The sequence below is a fragment of the Lygodium microphyllum genome, chromosome 18 (assembly GCF_053477565.2).
Source record: "Lygodium microphyllum isolate KBCC chromosome 18, Lygodium_microphyllum_v1.1.10, whole genome shotgun sequence".
In the NCBI taxonomy this organism is placed as follows: domain Eukaryota; kingdom Viridiplantae; phylum Streptophyta; class Polypodiopsida; order Schizaeales; family Lygodiaceae; genus Lygodium; species Lygodium microphyllum.
In genome coordinates this window covers 43658094-43680623 of record NC_141152.1, presented here as the reverse complement: position 1 = coordinate 43680623, position 22530 = coordinate 43658094, and positions in this window count along the sequence as shown.

Below are 22530 nucleotides of genomic sequence, written 5' to 3'. Positions count from 1 at the left end.
TTGTCCCCTTGGCTTACATTCAGCAACCCAACAATGAGATTGTCATCAGAGTGTGTCACCTCGGAGAATCTCTTGGTGAATAGATTCTTGAGGTTATTAAAATTATTACATTCGGCATTATCTAGGCTAGTATACCACATCCGTTCTTTGTCTCCTAAGCAAAGTCTGAAAGCTTATGTGCATTGAGCAAGGTCCGTGAGGCTGTTCGCCTCACATACTTACTCAAACTACTCTAAAAAGTTGCATGGGTCATTATTGGGTTGATACTTGTCGAGTTGCTTAGAAAAAACAAGTATCTTGGTTTGGCTCTTAGAGTTTGGGGTAATTTCTAGCCCAATAGCAATGTAGTTGTTAGGGCTACTCGCTCTACTCTACAAATGTATTATCTAAGATCGTTCAGCATAAGATCCACATCCAGTGCTTTCTCCCTCTCAACATTTGGTCTTGCCCTAGTTCTATTTGGCAAGAGCCAAGACACATTGGACCTCATGCATTTCTATGTCTTATCTCAACATTTGAGTTTGCTGCTCCTCTTGATTGTAGGTGGCTATGATTTGCAGCACTTTTCTTGCCAACTTTCTCTCTTCCTTGAGATCGGCTATGATCTCCTCAATTAGTCTACTATGATGCACCATTTTGGTTCACAGGTCATACTGGTTTACAAGCTGTTGGATATCAATTGGAAATTCCCCCAAGTTGAGTTCATTGTCTCTAGGGTTGGTGCTAGTTCCTGACATATTGGCATTTTTCTAAGCAACTAGGGCATCAATCAAGTTGATTAGGTTGGGTAAAGTTATGTCCCTAATCATATTGATCTTTTTTGCTCCCTAAGTGGCTCGATGGCGCAAGCCTATCAGTCTTCAATTATTGGTTTTCGTGGTCACTCATCTGGTGTCTAGGGGCCTCCTCCTACTATTGGGTCCATTGCCTTACGTATCTTGTGTGAGTTCCTTGTTATTCAAAACAATCCTCAATGTTACATGTACTCATATGCTTGAGTGGTGCTTATAGATGTACACTGTGAAAAATTAGGCTTTCTTTTTTTCTAGTGCACTCCAAGTGTTTAAGTGATGAGGTATGCAAGTTCAATGGAAGCAATGCAGATCACACTCCTTCCAATCAGTTTCAGCTAATTACTTCTATGTATGGGTGATGGCCACACTTGATGGTCCGTTCTAGTATTTACTGCGTTCTAGATGCGTGGTTTGAGGAATAGTAGGTTGGGTTAGCTAATTTAGGTCTCTAGCAGGATAAGTGACTAATGGTCAGACACGACAATCATTTCTAGACTGTCAGGTCGCAATTTTTGAGACTGCCAGCTCTATGAGCCATTCTATGTGTCTAGAGGCCTATGGGAGTGTCGCCTAGCTTGGAATCAGGCTCTCTGCCAGCCTTGGGATGGGTTTGATGTGCTAGAAATGTTGTTCAATATACTTTCCGAGTTGCAATGACATTTGAGTCTGAGTCGCATGCTCGTCCAAGCATAATGCTTCGATCATCCAAGGCTGAATGTGTGGCTGTTTGAGGCCGCGTCCAAGGCCGAATGAGGTTCAAGGTTCAAGTCCAAGTCTCAGACTTGGACAATTTTGTTGTCATTTGATTAGACTGTGGCTCAAATTGTCTGAGTAAGTCAAGGCCATCCAAGTAAGTTGAGGCCATCCAAGCAAGTCGAGGTCGTCCGAGTACACAAATGGTATTTAAGTGCACAAAGATGGGGATCCAAAATGGTAAAAAATCAATCAAATACTCCAAGCACCTACTCTAATATTGCAACCAAGGTCCTAATTATTATGATCAACATGCATCAAATGACACTTAGAGTATACTTGTAGGGATCGAGGATGCGGGAATACGAATCAATGAGAAAATCTGTGCTCCTACCCTATAGTGCTCTCTCTCTCTCTCTCAAGCTCTCTCAATACACACAAATTAACTCTCTCCCCCTCTTCTTGGCATCTTAAACCCATTCTCTCTTACTTTCTTACTTCTCTCTTCTCTCTCTTTGCTTCCTTAATGCATTTAAGCCTTTTTTTCTCCATGTTTTACCCTATTTTAATAGCAATAACCCTAGTGTTTGTTTCCCTTGTTTTCCTTGTTTCTTCCTACCTTAATGCATCCAAAACGGAAAGCAAACACCTATGCTACTCCAACCTATTCATCTAAATCTTAAAAACTAAAAAAATTAATTGCAAAGTAGATCGAATGCTCTATGACTCCCTTACTTCTTACCTATCTCAAGTACCAATTTGGGGCAAACCCTACTTTAATGTTCGATTTGGAGCACATAAGCACTCAAAGCTTGAATCCATTGGTCCCAGCAACGTAACCAAAATGTGGGAGCTCATGCTCGATCACCAAGACCCATGGACCACTTATTGTTTCAAGCATTTTAAGCCAAGTGCAATGGCCACCTCTCATATAGTTGTATGCACTCTCAGACCTACGAGTGTAGTGAGCTTACATTCATGCCCAATCAAGTTGCCTCCTCCCATGAGCCCTCTAGTAGCTCCACAATCCAAGGTACAAGCTTAAGAAATCTCCAAGCTTCAAGCTCCATTGACATGTACGAGACAAGAGAAGAGAAGAGAAGAGAAGAGAAGAAGAAGAGAGGAGAAGATGGAGAGCTTCTCCACCACGGTCTCTCACCCTCACACACTCACTCCCTCACTCTCTCACACTCCCTCTCTCAAGCACAAGCACAAGCATGAAGACAAAGAAGAAGAAGAAGAGAGCTAGTTTTGGCCACACACAAGAATGAGCTTCTTCATTCACTTTTTGCCTTCTATACATGCCCTACCTCCTCCTTGGGTGCCCATCCCTTTTTTACATGACCAAACATTTTAGCCTAGGTTCTCTTTTCCTATTCCCTTCCTATTTACATTATCCCTTCACCCATGCCCATCTACATTTACAAATTGCACAAGAGGGAGCCTGGCACCCTTTTACAAAAATTTAGGGTGCGCTTTTATATTTAAAATGCACCTTCCCTTTTTGCAATCGCTATAGACTTTTTAAGTTGCTCATGTGCTTTTGGCCTTTTTCCTCCTATTTTTCCATTACGTCATCTTTTTTCGCTTTGCCCTCCATCTTTTGATTTTTTTCACTTGCTTTTTTGCTCTCTTCGCATTGAGGTTAAAAAAAGGTATAGGTTGCCCACTTTGTTAGTTAGGGATGTTAATGCAAGATTGTACATATAAATCTAAATATAAATAGGCAAATCAATCATTGCAAGATGGCAGCAAACAATTTGAGAACCAAGTTTGTAATGCATTGGTGAAGTACAGAAAGAATATGTAAAGGTTATGGTAGATATCCTTTATGCCACATAGGTACTTTAAATACAACTGCTTGAGAAAATGTCATCAAGAAAGGTAAATGAAAAGAATAGAAGAGGATGCACAATAGAAGGAGCAATGGCACAAGACATGGAGGCTTAATAGTTTTTCTCTCTTTATTCTTCTCCTTTTCTCATCAATTGAATACACACCAAGTATCTTCTAAAGTGATAGATACCTTTTTAACTTTAAGTCACTTTGCACACAGTCTCTTCTTTATTTATCCATACGTAGGATATGACTTAGCCTATGTCTTATTTCTCAACACTCCCCTCAAGCTCAAAGTGAGCTTGCAAATAAATACCCCAAGTGCACTTCTAAAGTACTCAAACTTATCTTTGCCCAATGATTTGGTAAAGATATATGTGACTTGATTGTTGGTTTTGATATGTACCAAGTCTATCTCTCCATCCATAACCTTCTCTTTGATGAAATGGTAGTGTTTCGATATGCTTCATTCTTGCATGGTAGATCGGATTCTTTACCAAGATAATGATGCTAATGATGTCCTAGTACATGATAACTCCACCATCATTCTCTATTCCCATATCAAATAATAGTAATCTCAACCCATGCATGCTCACATGTTGCCAATGCAATACCTCTATATTCAATGTCTGCACTAGATAAAGCAACTATGTTTTGCTTCTTGCTACTCCAACCCACCATGGCTAAACCAAATGAAAATGCATAACAACCAGTGGTGGATCTCCCATCCTTGATACTTCCTACCCTATGTTTTGATCCTGTGGTGTATCCACTAGCTTACATCTTATCATTCCATACTTCTCTAGCATCTTCAATGAGTATTGTCTCTACACCAGCCAAAGTCCATAGGGAGTAAATCATCTCAATTCCAAGAAAGTACCTCAATAAACCAAGGTCATTGATATCAAACTCCTTGTGTAGCCCATGCTTAATTTCAACAAAAGCTCTCTCTAGAGTACCTAATATAATGATGAGATCATCAACATAGATGACCAGAACAACCATTCCATCTTGTATATATCTGACATAAAGTGAATAATCAACCATGCTTTATTGAAATTCCATGCTAGATAAGAACTTGTTGATCCACTCACACCAAGGTCTTGGTACTTGCATGCTTTATTGAAATTCCATGCTACATAAGAACTTGTTGATCCACTCACACCAAGGTCTTGGTACTTGCTTCATAAAGTGAATAATCATTACATCTTGTATATATCTGACATAAAATGAATAATCAACCATGCTTTATTGAAATTCCATGCTACATAAGAACTTGTTGATCCACTCACACCAAGGTCTTGGTACTTGCATGCTTTATTGAAATTCCATGCTACATAAGAACTTGTTGATCCACTCACACCAAGGTCTTGGTACTTGCTTCAATCCATACAATGCCTTTCTCAACTTGCACATGTAATGTAGATATTTTGGATGTACATATCCTTCTAATTGATTCATGTATACTTTCTCTTCCAATGTACCATTCAAGAAAGCATTATTCATATCCATTTGGTATAATTTCCAACCATAGATAGAAGCTAACACAATCACCGATCTCAATGTGGTCATCTTAGCCACTGGACTAAGTGTCTCTTCATAATCCAAACCATATGTTTGAGCATAACCTTTTGCAACTAACATTACCTTGTATCTCTCCAATGAGCCATCAAATTTGCACTTGACTGTATACACCAACTTGCATCCAATTGCCTTCTTGCCACCATAAGGCAGCTCAACTAGATCCCATGTCTTGTTCTTTATTAGTTCATCCATTTCTTCATCCATAGCATTCTTCCAATCTTTGTTTCCAAAACAACCACCTCTTCAAAACAAGCAGGCTCAATATGTGGAAGATACAATACCACGTATGCATATTTTATATTCATGAAGCCATTATATGTCAATCTATCCACCTGATGCCTTACTCTATTTGATCTCCTCAATTGAGGTGCACTAGATGGTGTCTCAACCGTTCTTACAAGTGGTGGAACATACTTTCTTGCAATCTTTATCCCTAGAGTTCTTACCCATGGTATGCCAAAATCATCATTCATAGACTCATTCTCAAAACTTTCACCCATTGGTTTCTTTCCTTATGTGCTTTTTGCCCTCTTTTGTGCACTCCTCAACTTGCCACTCGATAGACTATAACTGCCACTGCTTTCTTCATGGTCTTGAGGTTCAAACATATCTTCAACATGTTGATTTCTTTGGCCATTATTTGCTGTAATTTTTGTTACATACCCATCATCATCATCATCAATGCTCTCGTAGACATCCATCTCAAGTGTAGCTTTCGATCAATATCAAGACTTGTACTCATTGAATCCCACATCCCTACTTATGTAAACTTCTTTAATGATAGGATTATAACATTTCTAGCCATTCTTCTCATCTAGATACCCAAGAAATATGTGTTTAACAACCTTTGGTTCCATCTTTTTTCTCAAATCATCAAGGACGTGTACATAGCATGCACAACCAAACACCCTAAGGTACGCATCTATAGGTGTTCTTCCATACATCTTCTCATATGAAGACATATGATCAGTCAAAGTTGTTGGTGTCCTATGCATGATATGGACTACAATATGTACTACCTTAGCCCAATAAGTCAAGGGTATTTGCATTTCATTCATCATTTCCCTAGCTACTTCCGCAATAATCCAGGTCTTCCTTTCTACTACACCATTTTGAATTAAATGTAAACCAAACTTGCAATTCCTATTCTACCATTTGACCAATAGAAACCAAGTTTTTTTTTATATTTGATACATGCAATACATCAGCAAAATACTTATTTTTACCACCTTGCATACTCAAAGGAATATTTCCAACATGAGTAATGGGGTGAGTTGTATTATCCCTTGTTTCCACATAGCCTAGAGACTCTAGCCTATGCATCTCTCTAAACCACTCTCCATGAGAAGTCATGTGGTTAGAGGCACCTGAGTCTACATACCATATATCATTCTTTGATGAACCATTAGCAATCATAGTATTCATAAAGTGCTCCGTAAAAAATAGATGTTCACTTCTGTTATTATTGTTTTTGCTTTATTGGCTGCTTAATTACCATGCTGCTTTTTCCCATTTCTAATTGTAGCCTTCTTTTTGTAGATTTTTTTAGAAATATGATCTTTCTAACCACAATGCTAATACTCCTTGCTATCACCAAAATTTTATTTACCTATTAGAATCTGCAACTTGACCTCTTTGACTCCCCCTTCCTCAAGACTGTCCTCCTCTATTTTGTTGTACATCATAACTTTGACCACGGCCACTATCTTAGACTCTATCATAACCTCTACCTTTTCTAGTAGAGTAAAATACATGTTTAGCTTTATTCTTGCTTTGAAAAGAAGAGAAATCCAAGCCAATGTTTTTCTCCTCAAGTATCAGTATAGAGATTAAGTCTACAAAATCAAGGATATCATCCCTCGTATTCATAGATTACTTGAAGCTCTTGTATTCATCTCCAAGTCCATCTAAGCATGTATGCACAACATCATCATCATCAACTACCGCACTAATAGATCCAAGAGCTTCCATAATACTCTTGATCATCAAGGCAGAATCATTAATGTACAAGTTTGACTCTAACTTGAGCTGCAACATTCTGGCCTTTGTGTTTACTTCGAATAACCTTGTCAAATACTTCCATGTGATAGCAGAGCTATCAAATTTCTGCAAATAGTCCATCATGCTATATGTGGCACTGATAGACAATCAATATATGACTTTGCTCAGGGTCTGCTCCTAATCTTTCTTAGCATTTACATGTTCTGTAGTAGCATATCGTGCAGAAACTTTAGGTGCTATTGTCATATCTTCTTCAATATCAAAAAGGCCATAAAGCGCAATAGATTAAAATGTTTTGTGTAATTCCAAACACCTTTGTCCTTCAAGAAATTTATCATCTTGAACTTCCATGCAAGATAATTATTATTATCAAGCTTCTCACTAACAATATAGTTGAAGTTGTCAAACATTTTGACAAAATGGAAAACCTTGCAAAAAACTATAATCCATAAGCAAATTGATACCAAGTACACCACAACTAAACACACAGCCTTTTTCATTGATTGCACAACAATGACTATATTCTATAATCTGTATACAAATGGATTTTGTGTTTGCAACCCAGTAAACGCATGAAACCTTATAGATTCAAGATTTGTAACCTTATGCACTTGTAAATAGCCAACACATCCAAAACTACAGTATACCTAAAAACTACCATTGAGACCACTTGTAGTTCCAGAACAAAAGCCAACATGACCTCAAATGCTCACCAAGTTTCACTGCAATCGAAAAATGCAACCATACCAGCCTCAAGAGCCTCCTACAGCTATAATCCAAGGTAAATAGAGCAAGGTGGAAGAGCCTCTTATCTATTGCTTGCTTGCTTGCTCTCATGCTCCAACGCCTTCACCTCAGCCTTCAATCAAGCTCCATGTAGCCTTAGGTTGGCTCTAATACCATGAAAACAAACAAGAAGGGAGAGAGGTGAAGAGACTAAGAACACTCATACAAAAGCAATAGAGACTTGAGCACATAGATAGACAAGGCTGAAATCTTCTTCTTCTTCCACACAAAAGAGCTAAGTCTACAACATGATAAAAAACTAATATGAAAGTGCCACAACATATGTACATACAATCACTAAGTGTGAACCTGCTAAGAAAAGAAAAGGTGGCACAATGAATGTGCTATAACCAAAAATGGACTATGTGGGTGTAGTCTAGCTATAGAATCACTGGCGTATCCTCATGTTGGTCACCTAATATACCAATGAATAATATCTTACCACATTAGAAAGATGTGTAGTGGATGCCAACTCATGTAGAGCTCGACATCTCAATAAAAAAGACTATAAGTACCTTTGGAATTTTATTTTTTTTCTCACATATGATGGATTAAAATTGCATGACATGATAGTGCCAAAACGTGATCAACATGAAACCATTGGCAACTATGTTCGTGCTATGTGCTCTAATGATGTTAGGACAAGGTCCAAAGTAGACATGGATCATAGAATAAATTAACTGTAGCATTGATAGTGGGCAATAGGTCAGCATGTTGAGGTGTTGATTGGGTTAAGGGCTCAAGGGATAGCCTATGTTAGGGCATAGGATGTAAAGGGATCAGCACAAGGGTACATGGACTAAAGGGTTAAAGGTTTGATTTGATCACTATGTGAATGGGTACATCAAGGTCTATCTAAATATATCAACATGCTTGTTGCACATTACGAGTGTTGTTGGCATGCAAGCTATCCTATCCATTCTTTGGACTAATATTTTGAGAAGAGATGCATTATTGTGGGTATTTAGGTGGTTGTGTCTTATCTCATAAAACAATTTGTTGTAGAGGATCTCCTCTCCAAAGACTTAGGGGTATTTTTCTCATTTGTGTTAGCATTGCCTTAATAGGCATTTTAGAAGAATGGTTTGTGTTGCTTATTCAAGCTTTACAAAATCATCCAAAGTTAACTAGAGTCACCTAGCCATGTGTCACATAAAATATGTTATATTTTATTTATTCTGCATGAAATAATGAGTGAGGATGTATGCCTACATGCTCACACACAATAGGGACTCCAATGCATGAGGTTTGATGTGCACTTGTTGGCCCAATGTACACTTGTTCATACTCACTTGACATTAAACCTTGGGTTTTTCATATGCTAACATTAAACTTGCACGCACTTGCACGCACACACACACACACACACACACACATTTCACATACCTAAAACCAATCCTAATTGGCATGCATATGGTATACCCAAACCTCTAGATATTTCAAACCTAACAAAATAGATATTAAATTTAAATGTTTTTCCTCCCCTTGAGATCTCCCATTATCATATTCTAAGTTTGAGGTTCTAATTTTAAGCTACCATAACATACATATGAGAGGGGTCTCTTTTCTCTCACTCACATGCATTTCGGAAGGCCTGCCTCCCCCCCCCCCCCCCCACATGCATTTTGATTGGTGGTGCATTGAAGGCCTCTCTCTCTCTCTCTCTCTCTCTCTCTCTCTCTCTCTCTCTCTCTCTCTCTCTCTCTCTCTCTCTCTCTCTCTCTCTCTCTCTCTCTCTCTCTCTCTCTCTCTCTCTCTCTCTCTCTCTCTCTCTCTCTCTCTCTCTCTCTCTCTCTCTCTCTCTCTCTCTCTCTCTCTCTCTCTCTCTCCCCATGTATTCCACATGTTACTCCTACACTCCACCTCAACATCATAGGTAGCTCACCCATGATGTTGAGGTGGAGTGTAGGAGTAACATGTGGATGGAAGACATGGGGAGAGAGAGAGAGAGAGAGAGAGAGAGTGGTTGTGGCAATCATGTTAGAGTCAGTGACAGGGGAAAGGATAGGTACCCACTTGATGGAAGAACAAGGCACCCACACCTCATATAAGGTTATGGTCTCTCTCTTCACCGATGTCAACTATGCATATTTACTCTACCGCATAGGATAACACCCTCTCCCTCCTACTCATGTTGTTTTTGTTGCCTCCTCTCCCCATCAAAACAACCAAAGATGCAAAGCCATCATTTCTACCACAAATGATGGCAACAAAGCTTATAGCCTACACCAAGTGCTATATAAGACAAATGAAAGACCCATGGCCCATATTCCATTGCATGTATAAAATTGAAAGGCAACATGGTCAACTCCAAACATGTCAATTTAGCTCTCTTGCATCAGATGTGGTTCGATCACAAATCTTAATTGAAACATAGGAGACTAGGGACATGTGGGAATGGCAAATGGAGTAGCAGTCACTAGCTTTTTCAAAGGTAAAGCCCGAGTGGAAGCATACAAGCAGAAGCAAGAGCTATGGCAAATGGAGCAAGAGAGAAAGAAAGAGAGACAACGTATGTGGAGACTCCAATAGTCACAATGTGTGATCGGCCTTACCATATTCAAATGTCATTGAAAGAATAAAGAATGAAGTGACAATGATGGGCACCTGCCACTTGCAGTGTGTAAGTATTGTCCGTGTAATGAATACACGCGTGGTTTGGCACAAGTGCCTTTACCCCCAACAACCTCCCACTTAAAGGCAAATGTGCCCCAAGTGAGGAGAGAATAAGAAAAAAGTGACAAAGTACAACAAGATGAGTTTTCTAGAAGAATTTGGCAAATGATATCAATATTTTATACCATGACAATAGAAGTGTATTATGTGCGAAACATTATCGTTGATAAGTATTTAGAATTTCATGGCATGTCTCTTGCAACTTGTAAAACAAGTTGAGTATGTAAAATATTCCATACTTTGACAATACATGTGTATCAACTAAGCATTTTTGTGATAAGTATTTAAAACTTTGTGACACAACTCTTCCAGTTTGTATAAAAAGCTAAGGATTCTGCCAATATTTAATCTTTCAATAAATATATATGTTTGAGCATCGTAGCTATAAGCGCTTTCAATAGTTGAAAAATGCATTTCGCTAGTATTAAAAGTTCCATTAGAGTTTCTACCTTAGAGTTTTGACTCTATTCAAGTGATGCTTTCTAATCCAAAGCTATTGAATGATGAATCATAGTCCCTTTCCCATGTTAAATAGCATTGTTATCCATGGAGTATTAGTTTAAGTCTTGCTGCAACTTTTTATAGTATATTGTTGACTTCAAGCCATTAATAATCTTACTTGTCTACGTAGTGCTTTCTACATCTATATTATCCACACATGAACCCCACTCATAAAAATGCACTTGGTTGCACATGATATCACATTGCTTGTGGCAACACAATTGAAGTGTTTTTTCTCTCAGATTGCTGCCATGTATAGTTTGTTAGAATTTCACAAAGCAACTCCATCTCTTTTGGCAAATGTTCCTTATTAAAAGGCCCTAAACTAGCCATGGAAGCATCGCTAACTCTCTTGGAGTGGCCATTGGATTCAAGCATAACCTTTCTTGATCCTTTGGCCTTATTGAGCATCTAAAGGTGTGGGTTGAAAAGAAATCTTTCATGCTCACTTAGGATTACTAACATGTAAAGACTAGAAACTAGTTTTCCTCACATTTTAATCGAATTAGTGTACACGATAAATCTACTGTAGCTATCGGACTACAAGGGCCTTACTATTTGCAAGATTCCAACTCTATTACCTTGTAATCCATCAATGGGCATCATTGCTTCATTGCTTATCAAAAGTTTGTTGCAAGAAAGGTCACATATCTAGTTTGTTTAATATGTAGTTGAATTGAAATCAATGGCATGCTTACAATTTCTCTCCTAGAACTGAGAGTTATATGAATAGAAGCTCTCAATATAGTGGACAAATTTCTGGTGTTCAAATATCTCTATGTGGATGTCTTTGTGATTCTATGTGTTGTTGCAACCTACAACCATTACCATACTTGCCTACCATCATTATCATACCTTTGCAAGTCAACCTACCACCATTACCATACATTTGCCTCACTATGCCAATGCACTCATGTCATATTTTCCATCTTAAAATATCTAAAGCCTTTGGTCTTTAGAAAATTATGTTTTACTAAACCTTCTACACAACAATGTGAGTGTACTAGAATGATACGTCACAGGGTGTACGAGACATGCAAGGTGCATAGCATGCACAATGCACTATGGTGCTAACTAACTACAAGTACGCACTAGTGAGTGTGCAAGTGCACTCATGAGCTTTGAGTGAGGTTGTAATGTGATTGGTATGTGACTATGGCTATGGATGAGGGGAGTTAGCACCATTGGATGGATTGTGCTAGTGTTAGATGCTTGGTGCACCTATGGTTACTAGTGCACATGAATGCACTAGAGAGTGAGCACAAAGCATAGTATACACACACTTGTGCAAGGTGTGACACTACTTCTAAGAGAGTGCACATGTGTGCTTGGATTGGGGGGATGATTTGAATCTCCAATTGAATGCTATAGAGTGCATATTTAGGATGTAGGTGAGCGCTCTAAGTGAGCGTACAATGTGACTGCAAGGTTACACTTGCACAACCACACTAGTAGCATACACATGGACTTATGTGATTGTGTGGGCTACTCAACATGGTGCGGATCTAAGTGCATGTGTGTATAAGCTCATGGTAGATTGTGTGATTTGAAGTGTTGTCAAAACTTTTTGGAATGTGTTTGTGAAGATTCGCAACAGTATTGTTTAAAGCTATTATGGAGCATACTAGCTACAAAAGTTCAATGGTTTATTCCTTCGCTGCTCCTCACATCCTTTCAAAAAAAGTGAGAGGAGTGCAAAAAGAACATACAAGAAAGCTACGCAAGCCACATTGAGAAGCTATACAAACCACAAAGCCCTTATAACAAATATTCTTAACAAAATAAAACATGCAAATAAACCATAAAGCTTGTGCACAATCTATGCTCCACACTATCTTAACAAAAGAATGTTTACTATATACATTAAATTCATTAAAAATAAATTTTCCTATTGCTTGAAATCACACGATTTTTTATTGATTCCACAAAATAGAAAAAAAATGACAATAGAATTTTGAAAACCTTTATGTTATTGCAAAGAAATTGTTTGCATAATTCATCGTTAACATGTAGGGCCATCATTTTATCTTCGCATTTATCATGCATGCCACAACCATACATCCATCGAACATGCACATATTTTTGGAGATTATATCTAAGATGCCCCAAAAATACAGGAACCATGAACAAATGCATCTTACGCTTAGGTAGGCTAGATAAGTGTATCCATTGATTCCCTTGAATGATTGTTCAACGAAATCTATTTAGTTTATTATCCTTCTCAATGATTGGCCAATCTTCACAAAAAGCTTCAACAAGTCTAACACCAAGATGACAACCTCCTTAAGATGGATCTACCCTTCAAGATAAAAGCATTAGGCCCTTAAGAGTCATTACATACATTACCTTCCTATCTCAAGAAAAAATGATCAACATACTTACTTGTATCTCTTGTTCTTCATCTATTTTTAAAGAAAACTCCATGCTTGATACTTTTTGAAAGCTTCATGTAGCATGGTCCATAATTTCCTCCCTTTTTATGAAAAAGTGATGCTTATGTGTCCCCTACTTGCAAATGCTAGAATTTCATTTACTTCATTTCTCTGAAATCCCCACCATCCTACTTCCTTTTCTTTTCTACAAGTGGCATGCTTTTTCACCTAGGAGTCATGTTGCACACCTATTGAACATCTTTCGTAAGGGTTTGAACCTCTACATAAGGCACTTTGTTATCTAATAGAAGAGAGCCCTTGGATGTGCATTTCATGGCACTTTTACTGAGATGGTAGTGACTTGGAGGATAATGGTTGGATATTAAATAGATGGCTTCCTTGCAAATATGAGCAATTTTTAGCAAATATTTAGCCTATAAGATATCAATCTCGCATTGTAGAGCCATTTTCACCCTAAAATGCTCTCAACAAATAGTATGGGCCACAATACACTATGGTGGATGCATTATAAAGCCATTTCCACCCCAATCTACTCTCAACAAAAATGATGGACCACAAGACACTATGATGGATGCATTATAAAGCCTTCCCACCCCAAAATTCTCTCAACAAATAAAGTGAACCATTGGACGCTATGCTAGTTGCAATACAAAACCATGGCACATCTAGACTATAAGATGTAATGAAACTATATAACATCATCATGTTTTTTGTTCAAAGACCCTGACTAGACAATAAAACATAGATCATGAAGACTATGGAAGAAAATGGGAGAGATTATTGTTGGGCAATTTCTAATTGCCATTAGATAACCTTTAGTGGCTTTATAACTATGCCTTGAAACCTAAGAGATCTCCCAAATTAATAACAAGTATGCCCTTCTTAAGCATGAGGATTTCATTTGCTTATTCTAATCAAAAGGTAAGACATTATTTCATTGAGTTCAGTAAAATTTAATAACCCATGGAGTATACTTCAAATATCATTAACCATAGTTACTTGCATCTTGACCTTGAGTCAATGCTAAGAAAATCCCATCATACACTTTTACTTCTAAAAACACATTATCTCTAGCTTTCAATGTATTTAAAAACGTTTTTGTTGTGCCCACAAATGCCCAAGGTGGCACACACTTCCTATGTGATGATGCTTTTAATAGTATTGATGCTAGTGTCAATGATAATGATGGAGATTTGAGAATGAAGATGGCACCAACAAACATGCAAAGTAAGTAAAGTTAAGTTTTATCATGATGATGCTACTTTGAGAATGAAGGTGGATTGAATCAAAGCCCAAATTTATCAAGTATATATTTCTAGAATGCATCAATTCCAAATTCCAAGTTTGCCTTCTTAAGCCAATAGCAAATATGAAGATCCTAGAATAAACGCTTGCCACTAAATAGGAAAGAAATGTATTTGTGATAATGGGCCTTTAGTAAACTGTAGGAAAATAAATGAATAACAACACACCCAATAGCCACTTTGCAAGTAGAGATGTTAAATAGGGGCCAAAAACTCAACATTTTGTACAAGACAAAGATAACTCTAAAAAGCAACAAAAGATTGCAAGTATCTTTGGAATTTTCACTTTTTTCTCACATACTATGAATTAAAACTATGTGATTAGTAGGAACCCATTGGCACTAGCAACGTCAACACAAGGGTCTTGGGTAGATATGGCCCGCAGGATAAATCAACAGTAACATCGATAGTGCACAATGAGTCGACATGCTAAGGTGTTGATTGGGTTAAGGGATCAAGGGATAGCCTATGTTAGGGCATAGGATGTGAAGAGATGAGCACGAGGATACATGGAGCAAAGGGTAAAAGGATTGGTGATCACAATGAATGTATACACCAAGGTCTATCTAAATATATCAACATGGTGCTAAAAGGGACTATTCTATTGAGTGGTTGGGAGTTTAACAGAACTTTCTTGACTTCTTATGTTTATTGGAGGCTATGGCAGCCATGCATGAAAGCAATGCTTAAATGTGTGCATGGCAGATGAGGGCTCTTTGGTGCATGTTGTGAGGAAAAGTGTTGTTGAGGTAGAACTTAACTATTGCTAAGATATAGGGGTCATGGGTTACACTGACTCAATTTATGTAAGACATGCAAACAGTAGAAAGTCCACCTCTGGTTATGTATTTACCTTTGCTAGAGGTGCTATCTCTTGGATGTCTAGGATTCAAAAATGTACAACCTTGTCTACTACTTACTAAGCCTAATTACATTGTAGCCACTGAGGAGACCCTATGGTTAGGCCGTCTAATTACAAATCTTGGTATGACAATGACTCCTATAGTGCATTCAAATTCCATAAGTGCCATTCAGTTGGCCCATACAATCTTCCATGCAAAGACAAAGCACATTGAGGCGCACTATCACTTCATCAGAGAAGTGGTAGAGGTCAAGTCCATTGAGCATATCAAGATTCAAATTCCTATAGATTTGCTCACTAAAAGTCTCCCAACGGAACGTTATGCCTGTCTTACCAAGATGATGGATGCAAGATGAGATGACATCTATTTCTCATCATGTTATACTTCTATGGACTCTTTTTAGATTGTCACATTTTTCTTGTTTTCTCCACACTCAAGCACTTTCACCTTTAAGTGGGTTGCTGGGGGTTAAAGGCCACCTAAGCCTAGCCGCCTACATTTCTTTTATATTGCACCTACACACCAATATACTATAGGTAGTGGATCCCTATCACTATCACTTTATTCTTTATTCTTTTAGTGGCAATAGAATAAGGGGAGGCCAGTCACACATTGTGACTGTTCAAGTTCCCACACCTCGATCTATCTCTTCTTGACTTGAGCCTCCACCGCTCTTGCTTCCTTCTTACTTCTACTTATGCTTCCACTTCTACTCCATCTTTCATTACTCCCCTTTGTGGATTGATTATAGTCCATCAGGGTTGGCACTTCCCTATACATGGGTCCTTGCTCTTATTAACCACATCACTATGAGGGGGGATTTGTTACCATATTTTGGCAATAATGTGTGTGAACACACTTAGGATTACTTAGGCACTTTTTTCCTTCTCTAACAAGTTCCTTTTTATTGGCCATGTACATACCCATGCACCATACACAGTATTCCCCCAAAAGCACCAAAAGAGTATAGAATTTTGTTAGGTCCTAGAAATAGAACCAAAATATTAATCCATGTAATCTCAATAGAGAGGACTCAAAGGACCTTCTATTGTTGCAAGAGGTTTTGCACTCTCTTCAACTAACATATCTCTCACTTACACTTCTCTACTTCCCACTCTCTTACTCTCTCCTTCCCTACTTTCATCCCCAACCAAGAATCCAAGCTTCATGGAGCATCTACAAGAACTTACCATAGCCTCCATCTCCATTATTGTGGGAGAAAGAAGGATCGAGAGAGAGAGAGGAGAAGCCTCTCACACTCACTTTCTAGATCACACATAAACTCATACATTCACACACACACACACACACACACACACACACACACACACAAACACACACACACACACACACACACACACTCTCTCTCTCTCTCTAACAAGCTTACTTTAACTCAAGCTCTAGTTATGGAGAAGAAGGCAGAAACAAAAGATGGAGAGATAGAGCTCCACAAAGTTGCACGTGCAAGAATGAATCATTTCCATTCACTTTAGATTTTCTATGCATAGGGTTTCTTGTTGGGCTACCATTCTTCAGCCCTTTTACATGTGGTCTACCCATTATAGTGCTTGGCTCTTGGTCTAGACCTTCATAGCATGCCCACCACAATATTTTATTACGTGGGCAATGAAGAGGCCGACTTTAAGATTTTCTATTATGTGCGTTCACATATTTTGTGGGACTTAAAAATATTAGCAAAACCTTAAGTTTTTGTAAAACCAAAGCCCTAAATAATTTTCAAAATTTACATGCCTTTTTTTTTGGCTCCCACTTTTAGCAACTCACATTTGTCCTTCTCAACTTCATTGTTTTATTTATTGCTCTTCTCTTTTCATGCCTTAACTATTGATTAGCAATAACAACACAAGTTTAGCAAGAATGAGAAGAAACTTCTCTATATTATGTAGATATTTTGATGGGTTACAATCCATTTTTAACTTGCTCAATTTTGGGAGGATTCCATGCCATGTAAGGCCATCGTATCTCATCAACTTGATAATTAGGTTTATTCTTTTATCACGCTTTTCAAGACATGGGTATTTTCCTCCATGGACCTTCATCATACTCTCTGTGTATACTAAATGTTTTATTCTAAATTATCAACAAACTTGAATTGTGAATATCACAATAGAATGTTATCAATTATAAATGTTGCATTGTAACTTCTTGTTTATGTATTGAATATTTATTACAATTTTATTAAATAAATGTTTATTATTTAATATTTTCTTTTTTTTTGCTATTACACATACATTATAAATGAAAATATAAACACTTATAATAGAATATAACAAAATTCATGTATACATTTAATGTTAAAATAATTTTAATACTGACATTAATGATATCATAGCATTGACACCTTATTATTAACATTGTATAGTAATATTTTGTATTATAATGTTCTATTTGTGTGTGTGTGTGTGTGTGTGTGTGCGTGTGCGTGTGCATGCATGTGTGCGTGCGTGCGTGCGTGCGTGTGTGTGTGTGTGTGTATGTATGTTAGGTAGAACACATTAATGCTACTAATATGTTGATATTAATCATATAGTATAGTATTAATATACTAGTATTAATGTTGGATTAATATATGGTATTAATGTATGTTATTAATATTAATATGCTAATCATATCATTAATAAATTCATATAAACATTATTGATGTGCTAAGAAAAGTGGAAGGGGAGAGAGGGAGGAAGGACAAAAGAAAAAGAGATGCGCATATACACATATCTACACTGCCGATGTGAAGCACTAACCAAGTACGAGATGTGATAGCATGTGACACACCACACATGCACATGTAGATGCACACACACCCATTGTTGATATGAAGTACAAGCCAAGGTGATGGAAATGTATCATGTATGAAGTACAAAGTTGACACACGCTTGTGTAAAGAGCATGCATGATCAAAGAACATATAAAGAGAGGGGATAAAGACTCCATTACAATGGTTTATTTGAGGTTACACAATTGAAACTCATGCTTCAAATCATTACGTCATATTATTTATGTTGTTGTGTCATTCACATACATACATACATATATACATGCATGCATGCATGCATGCATGCATGCATACATACATACATACATATAAATGTGGTTCTACTAAATGATAGAGGCTACCAACGTTGTTGAGATGTCACTTGGTAATCAAGAAGTCCTTAAAACATATAATGTGGGATGTGTTTCTAAATGTACATGTGTGAATTTACCTTCTTAAATGCATATTATTTTCTTAATACTCATGTGTGAAGAATCAGTATTCTTGATGTAAAAGATTAGTATTAAAAGCGCAACATTACGCATAGGGTTTCTTTTAATAGCCTTTGTGCTTTATCTTGAAACACCAAGGCAAGCATGCATAGAAGTCATCCTTAAAGCATAAATTCTAGTGCATAAGTATATTTTATTGCATGGGCCACAATTGCAAACATGATGCCTATATGTCAACACTCTTCTCACATAGAATTTCACTTTTATTACACCTTTTGTTGCAACATTCATAGGTTCTTCAATCTAATGCACATGTTTTTTATAACATCAATAGGTTTTCCAATATAGCATGTTTTACAATGGACCATACAAGTTTCCTACCCACACAATTGTTATGCTAATAGACTTTTGAGCTCCATTATATTTCTCCTAAATGAAGAGGATCCTTTCATTACTATAGAGTAACACTTTTAATCATGCATTAGCATGATCAAAAAACTTAATCTAATAGTATGTTTGAAATTTCTGAATTAGCACCCGCATATCCTCACCATCTTTTGCAAATCTTTATCAACATGTCTCAAGATCACAATAGAGATGCACTAATGTTTCATAACACCCCTTATCATGTGAAAAACTTTTCATGTTAGAGCCACCATTCTTTTAAATTATAATGCTTGCTATACATTCCATGACCTTCCTTGTTCAAAATTTTGTATGTTATTAATAGTATAGAATGAGATCTCCAAAAATTTCTATGATATATGCTTTGTTGCTTTTCTATGTAACTCCCAAAAATCATTGCCAAATGATGCAAAAAATCAAAACCTCACATATCAGCAACAAGCTTGTATTGGATTCTTTGGTGATTGGTTATGTATTCTCAGTCCTTTTCAATCATGCAACCTTTATTCTTTTCCATGTGATTTTAGAATATATGAGGATGGCAAATATTTGCACTTGCAATATCCAATTAACTCAAATATTTGAATCAATTGCCTTAAACAAATATTTACATGGATTTAATGTAATTATTAAAAGTGAAAATTCTAGTATGAAGTGGCATGCCCTTTCCTAGAATTTCATTTTATCCTCACAAAAAAACAAATATGTGTCATCACATTTCTATTTGATTTCATTTTATCCTCATCACAAACAAAAAAATATGTGTCATCACATTTCTATTTGATTTCATCTCTCTCTCTCTCTCTCTCTCTCTCTCTCTCTCTCTCTCTCTCTCTCTCTCTCTCTCTCTCTCTCTCTCTCTCTCTCTCTCTCTCTCTCTCTCTCTCTCTCTCTCTCTCTCTCTCTCTCTCTCTCTCTCTCTCTCTCTCTCTCTCTCTCTCTCTTTGTGTGTGTGTGTGTATATTAGTGTGCTTGGTCCCTCTGCAAGAGTAGCCTTTCGATTGTGATAAGTAGCACAAATTGAACCATGGATAAGAATTCAAGACCAACCATAGATCAAGACTCGTGCCACAAAATTGTCAATCAAATATAAGCATCATCCTCTTAAGAACTCACACTTTCTCTATGTTAGGCTCTTTTCCCATGCAGACATTTTGAAAACAACATGTTTCCTTTTAGATATGGACATAGATGACCCATGCATTACTTATACATTGCACCCGCATACCTATACATTGCAAGTGGTGGGCTTCCATCATTGTCACTTTATTATTTATTCTTTTAATGTTTAATAGAATGAAGGAAGCCACATCACACATTATGACTATTAGAGTTCTCACACACCGGTCTCTTTCTTTTTGGCTTGAATGTCCATAGCTCTTGCTTCCTTCTTGCTTTTGCTTGTGCTTCCATTTTTTCTTCACCTTTCAATTGGTATTAGGATGGGCATTCGAGGAGCTTCTTCATCACTTGCTTTAGTCCCCCCGAATAAGAGCTTGACTTGAAGCTTTCATGGCAACCCACTCTTCTTCATCACTTGCTTTAGTCCCCCCCGAATAAGAGCTTGACCTGAAGCTTTCATGCCAACCCACTCTTCATTCTTTCAATATATGCACTAGGTCTCACCTTGCTCTAGGCTTGTCAAAGCTTGTTCCAAGGTTTCAAGGATATTTATTGAGCATTAGTTGAGACCCTATGTTGGTCCATTGCTGCTACACATACCCTAGTAGCTACTCATGCAATTCATGTTGCCAAGATAGAACTTTGTCCTGGTTGGAAACAACCTCTAGTGGCTCTTCTCTTACTCTTAGCACTTGGCAAACTACTTGGCATCCATCATGGTTTCTGGAATGCTATTTTGATAGTCAGATGTTATATTCATGCCTTGAGCTGATATTGCATTGGATAGAGCTTACTTAGCTCAATTTTAGCAAGGTTTATTGCTATAATATAGTTTGGATAGTAAGCATACTCTATGCAAGCTTATGCTTTGAATGCTTACAAGATATTTGAGAATACTACATGTTTCTCTAATGCTTGCCACTTATCACATGTATGGGATATGGTTACATAGATCTTTGAGCTTCATTCTCGAGCTCGATTATGCACTTCTTATAGTGGCTTATCACCTAAAAGGTTGCTTCAGTGCTTTCCCACTTGCGAGTTGAAAACATATTTGATATTCTCCGAGATGTATCATTGATGCACTTGGGCTTCTCGAATGTTGTGTGCGTGATGCAGTGAGCCTTGTTGTACTCTTGCATTTTTCAAATTTCCTTGTAATGGGAGACATTTGCATTTACATTGTAGAGCTTGGTTCATTAGAGACTATGGGAGTCTCTTGCTTGTGTACATGCTTAGTTTATCTACACATACATTGTTCTTGTACATATTAACTCTTGTGGCCCACAAAGAACCATTATGGAGAAAGCGATAGAAATACCAAGAACAAAGAGCCATGACGGAAGCCCCTTTGCTGGAAGACAAAGTCACCCTTACAAAAAGCACACATTGCATTTGAGCATGGCCCAAAGCATAGTCATTGGCTACTTTCTCTTTCTCAGCCAAACTCTACATCTGGGGAAAGATTAAGGTGGCAAGATCTTGTTCACAGTGAAAGAGCAAGCAAAGTATGGCTTAATAGTGGAAACGAGGGGTTTCAGCTAGTTCACGTTCAAGCTTACCCTAAATCTAGAATAAACCATCATGGAGGAGCCAGTTGTAAAACAACTCCTGGACCAGTGCAGTCTACATAAGTATGTAGAGAAGGTCAGGCAGGCTATCGATTACAGCAAGTGTGTAGAATTTCGAGAAGCTTCGATATGGAAAGATACTATGGCGTGGTGACGGTGAGAAGAGGAGAATAAGCTCACCAAGTAGAGGTGGAGAAGGCCCTGGGTTTATCCAACAGCAAGATTGAGAAATGCCCAAGGAGGGATGTGTATAATATGCTTGTGATCACCAATCCAAGAACAAGAGGGAGACAAAGTCCATAAGGAACAGCATGACAACATGGAGAGAGTTGCTAATAAAAAAGGAGAATGAACAACCATCTCAATAGCAAGAGAGCGAGAGGACAATTCGTGAGCAGCAAGGCAAAAAAATTGTCAAGTCAAGTGGAAAGGAAAGATCACACTCTCAAAATCCCCATAAGAAGAACTCAATCCACCTCCAAAGAAAATAGAGAGCTGCAAAGGGTGAAGGAGGAATTGAGGAGATTAGAAGAAGAGCACAAGCAAAAGCCAGAAGAGGAAAATAACAACTAAGGCAAAAGGGAGGAGGAGATTACTCTAATGAAGATGGAATCAAAGATTTAGCCTACAAGCTGGCACATCGCTACAACATGGACTCCATGCCATGACACCTAAGCCTAACATCGGCTTAGGAGTAGAGGAGCAATGTGCTCCCCTAATCTCAATTGGCTAAACCTCATAGGAACTCTCATTGCTAGGGGTTTGGGGAGCCAAAACAG